This window comes from Mus pahari, chromosome 4 (assembly GCF_900095145.1).
Source record: "Mus pahari chromosome 4, PAHARI_EIJ_v1.1, whole genome shotgun sequence".
Taxonomy (NCBI): Eukaryota; Metazoa; Chordata; class Mammalia; order Rodentia; family Muridae; genus Mus; species Mus pahari.
In genome coordinates, this window is record NC_034593.1 from 113,286,686 (window position 1) to 113,292,487 (window position 5,802).

Consider the following 5,802-nt stretch of genomic DNA (forward strand, 5'->3'; position numbering starts at 1 on the left):
CTAAAATTACTATTTTTATGTCTCTATCATTGATAACTTTCTATGCAAAACCCATAATGATTACTTAAGTGACATGTGTGTGTGTGTGTGTGTTTCTGCATTGTTCTAAAATATATTTTAATTTAAACTATGATCCAGTTATTCCCACCTGAAATAAAAAATTGGATGGCTTGACATGTCTCTCTATCTTGGATATAGTCTCTCACAGGTGCAATTTCATTGATTGTTTTATTGGCCACCCTTGAAAACACTTATCTACAGCAAGGAGTTTTAAATAAAAATGTTATCGTGAGATAATTTGATTCATAGCTGTCTTGTGACTCCCTTATTGAATAAATATTTTCAATTTCTATCAACTTCATATCCATTAGTAATTTATCCTAAAATCATTATTGAATTGTGGAAAAATGTGAATAAAGAGACATTAGAATATAATGCATTTTATTTTATGAGATTATATTCTACTCCTGGGAAATACATGAGAAATTCAGAGATAAAGGAGTAAAAGAAAAATGGAAACTTTAATATTTAATCACAAGGAAAAAATAAATAAATCTCTTCTCCTGTAAGTCATAGAAAAATGCACACAATTTTGTATATTCAGTTTCTGATCAACAACTACACAAGATCAGATTTTGAGTCTTATAATCCTTTTTATAATACAATTCTAAAATATACATGATAAGCTAAAGAAAGGTAAAATAGCATTAAAAAGCATTAAGAGGTCATAAATTTCAAAATATCGAACTATAGTTTTTCCACATACCTTATTGTACTACTTATATCAAAATGGAATTCAGATTAGACATTCTGTATGTGTTGGAGTGTGTGTGTGTGTGTGTGTGTGTGTGTGTGTGTGTGTATTCTTTTTTGGGGTGTAGTGAACTTTACTGATGGTATTCAAGAGAGAAGGGAGGGCTCCCTAGACCCCTCCTGTTATTATGGTGTTCTGCTATGGAAATTGTGGGGTGATGCTTAGTGTTGGGGGCCAAGTTGGGATAGGGATTGCTCAGCAACCAAGGGCCTCTCTTTTGCTCCCAGTGTCCTTGCTGGGGTGGGTGATCCATGGTTTCTTATTCCTTGAAGGTCATATAGGCCATGAGATCCACCACCCTGTTGCTATAGCCATATTCTTTGTCATACCAGGAAATGAACTTTACAAAGTTGTCATTGAGAGCAACACCAGCCTCAGCATCAAAGGTGGAAGAGTGGTAGTTGCTGTTGAAGTCAATGGAGACAACCTGGTACTCCTCGTAGCCCAATATGCCCTTTACTGGGCCCTTGGGTGCCTGCTTCACCACCTTCTTGATGTCATCATACTTGGCAGGTTTCTCCAGGTGGCAAGTTAGATCCACAATATATACATTGGGAGTAGGAACACGAAAGGCCATGCCTGTGATCTTCCCGTTCAACTCTGGGATGACCTTGTCCACAGCCTTGGCAGCACCAGTGGATGCAGGCATAATGTGTTAGGAAGCCCACAGCGATCATGCCACAGCATTCCAGAGGGACCTTCAACAGTCTTAAGAGTGACAGTGATGGCATGGACCATGGTCATGAGCCCTTTCTCAATGTCAAAGGTGTCATGTCATGGATGACCTTAGCCAGGAGGGCTAAGCAGTTGGTGGTGCAGGATCCATTGCTGACAATCTTAAGTGAGTTGTTTTATGTATCATGGTTCACAACCATCACAAATATGGGGGTATCAGTAGAAGGGGAGGAGATGATGACCCTTTTGTCCCCACCTTTCAAGTGGGCCCTAGCCTTCTCCATGGTGGTGAAGACACCAGTAGACTCCACGACATACTGTGAGTACCAGCATCACCCCATTTGATATTAGTGGGATCTCTCTCCTGAAAGATGGTGAAGGGCTTCCCATTAATGACAACCTTCCCATTCTTAACCTTCACTGTTCCATTGAATTTGCCATGGGTGGAGTCATACTGGACCATGTAGACAATGTAGTTGAAGTCTATGAAGGGGTGGCTGATGGCAACAATCTCCACTTTGCCAGAAGCAGAGCAGAAGGCAGCCCTGGTAACCAGGCACCCAATACTACCAAATCTGTTCACGTCAACCTTCACCATCTTGCCTAGGGTATGAGTCTGGCACTGCACAAGAAGATGCAGATGTCCCTGGAACAGGGAGGAGCAAAGAGTTTGTGTATATTCTATGAAAACATGTGTGTGCATGGTTGTATATATGTGTACTCTATATGAGTGTGTGTTTCTGTGTAGGTTTGTATATGTGATAAATGCACATGTGTAAGTGCATTATATGTGTAGGCATGTGTTGGTTGATGTAGGATCATAATTTCAGTTGTGACAAAGAATTGGAACTGATAATATAAAATATCCTTCAGAAAGATACATTACAGAAATATAAATAATCTTAACTTAGTGATTTTTTTTGCTTGTGACACACATCATTATTCAAAGCACATCATGTTCTAGTCAGATTCTATTATGTTCTATTCTTAACCATAAATGAGTATTTAAATAATACAAGAGGAGTGACCGTTTAATAAACATTTTATTTTAGTCAAGTCCTCGGGGTCTTTCAGAAGAGAGCACGTTACTCCTCTCCTCATCCACAGATGAATTATTTCTTCAAGTTCACACAGTGTTTGACTGAACTTATTTTCACAGACATAAACTTGCTCAGTGTGTCTGTTTGTTGCTAAATTAAGCAAGGCTGATGTGATGTAAAACTCTGATAAATTTTCATCTGAAGCTCTAAGTCAAACAAAATATGCTCAAAATGCTACTTTAAGATTATTTGGTTGTAGACTGGCCAAGGATGCTTAGAAGAATATAGATAGTTTATTTCATTGTTAATCATTAATTCAGGGCCCTCAAAGATACTGCTGTATTAAATTGTGAACAAGTTTAAAATTATTTTATACTAGGAGATACAAATGTTTGTTCTCAATAAGAACAATACTTTCAAATATTTATGACCTTTTAGACAGTAATAGTTTTATATAAAGTAAAGCAAGCTTATTCTATAAAATCAAATTAAACTGACTAAAATGGTAAGGTTTTTATGAAATTGACAGAACTTAGAATCATGTACCAAAGGAAAGACTCTTGAAAAAATAATGCCACCTGGATGGCCTATAAGCAAGTGTGCAGAACATTTTTAACTAATAATTCATGTGGTATGGTTAAGCCAACTGTGGGCAGTTCCAGGTTTGGGTTGATATGGGTTCATATCATACAGTATAATCATTGAAAATGGCATCAAGAAATGCTTCTTGACCTGAAATTGGGGGAGAAAAATAGAATGAATGCCAAGTATGAAATCTAAGACTATGAATGCTTGCATACATATACTATGTAGCTAATCAGAAGAAAAAGGAAGCAACCAAAATGAGATTATTTGCATATTAAAAGATACCAATGAGTTAAAGACACCAAACCAGAAATACAAAAGATCAGAAAATGCATAGCTTGAATACTGTCAGAACTATACAAGGTTCTTACTGTTTAATCTGCATAAAGGGATATATGAGAAAATTAAGAAAAAAAGTTTATCTAGAGAACATTAACAAAAAAATATGTCATCATTGCAAAAAACACAGTGAACCTAAGTACAAAATGAATGAATTTTTTGAATAAATAATACAGAATAATTTTCATTCCATGAGCAAGTGTGGGAGTTTTGTTTTGTTTTGCTTTGCTTTGCTTTTTGATTTTCAATACAGGATTTCTCTGTGTAGCACGCTACCCTGGACCTCATTTTGTTGACCAGACTGGCCTTGAACTCAAAGATCTGTCTGCCTCTGCCTCCCAAGTGCTGGGATTAAAGGGGTGCACCATAATGCCTGGCAAATGTGGGATTTCTTAAAACCTGAATCGGAACTCTCAATAGCTTATAAAATGCAATTATAAACTAAGTTCTTATAAAATGATTTACTTTTTTCTATAATAGTACAACAACACTGGTGGGCTTGTTGTGATATTAGACTTAAAAATGACCTCTGTTTTTTTTTTTTTTTTATTTCAAATTAATATAAGCAATGCTTCTTGCACTCCCATTGTCTATAGCTTATATGCACATTTAGAGGCAGATATGTGGCTCTTCTCTACCAGTATCCAATTGTGAGGACTCCCACTCTGAGATGAAAACTATATAACTATTATGAATATTTCTACATCTCAATCCTCCTCCAACATACCAATGTGTTTACGTAGATATACATGTGACTACACACATGTACACACACACGTGCGGGCACACACAGACACACACACACACATACACAAACTCACACACCAACACACAAACATACTGTCTTTTATGGCAGCATGTTATAGCAGGATCCTGCCTATCATGGACTCCACTTTCTCTGGTCCTGTCTACATTCGTTCTGGGACCCTTCCTTCTACTCAGAACACCTGCATGCTTCCTTGTCTCTCATATCCTTACTGATTTCCTCTTCACGAATCAAATTATTACATAAAATTTGGGCAAGACCTAGCCAAAGGGTGCCACTAACGTATTCCTTTAATTGGAAACATTAAATCACCTTGTATAATAAAACACTTGAAATAAATATGGCTCACACGGTACTTGGAACATTGTCCATTTTTATTTAGGTATCCTGAAATTCTTTTTTCAGCCCTGAGAACAAAAGAAATTAACACAATCAGGTTTCCCATTACATCCATATTCATCTGGCTAGCAGAGGCATATGCTCAGAGAATTTCAAAGCTGATAAGATTGAAAGGGTTATTGACTCTAAACCCCTTATTTCACACATGAAGAAACAAAGCCTCAAAGAAGTTAAAGGGCTTCTCAAGGTCCAAGAAAAGTTTACTCTAGAAACTTCCTTCTGGTGAAATCCCTCTCTTAAACCAATTCATTTATTTTCTTTTATTTTATTTACTGAATATCATTACAGAAGACAGTAAAATCCACTGTAGGAATTTATTATTAATATTCAAATTATGAAGGTAAGTCAAATCAAGACAGAGCGATAACATAATAAGATGGTATTAATATGGCTTGGTATTTTTATAAAAATCTACACTATTAACATGCACAGAAATTGATTTTCAGAGTGTTATTCCTAAAAAAGCTTAATACCAAGTATTCATAATTTCAATATTCTCTTATTTGGATTCTTTTACTGATTTCAAATAGAACAAAAAAGTTCATACTTCAATTATGTGCAAGGCATACTAAAATATATTAATATTTCAGCAATTCAAGTAGCATCTAGTATAAGTGGTAAATCATGGTCATTGTGTCAAAATGATTTGCACGGCAAGACTATAGTGACTTCCCTAATCGTATCTTCAGAGAACAGCACAAAACATCCAAACTTTGGCAAGTTTTGGATTTTATATACACTTTGCTATTTCTTACTTTCCGTCTATCATTACAACTATCTGTATTGCTTCATCTATACATCTCTCTCTATAATCTATCTAATTGTATGCATATATTTACATGTATATGTATATACATATAACGCTACATGTGTTTGTGTACCCATGGAAATTAGAAGAGAGAATATTAGATTTCCTAGATTTAGAGTAATAGACAGTTGTAAACTGTCCTATGTAGATGGTAGGAAATATCTTGAGTACTCTAGAAGAACAGTAAGCACTCTTAACAACTGAGCTATCCCTATAGCTCCACAAACTGTTACTCTTACAAAGAAGCTTGAATGATAAGTCACAAATTCCTATGCATAAGTGGCCAGCTACTATCACTTATATTAAAGATAACCCTATTCCAATAATTCCAACTACAATAAAAGTAATTTCAAATTATCAACCTTTTATTACATAA

The 5,802-nt window shown here is 35.6% G+C and overlaps 1 pseudogene; it reads right to left on the bottom strand.

Annotated features, from left to right (window-relative positions):
* Window positions 1-1,073: 1,073 nt before the first annotated feature.
* On the bottom strand, window positions 1,074-2,087 carry LOC110321039 (annotated as a pseudogene).
* Between the last annotated feature and the right edge of the window lie 3,715 nt (window positions 2,088-5,802).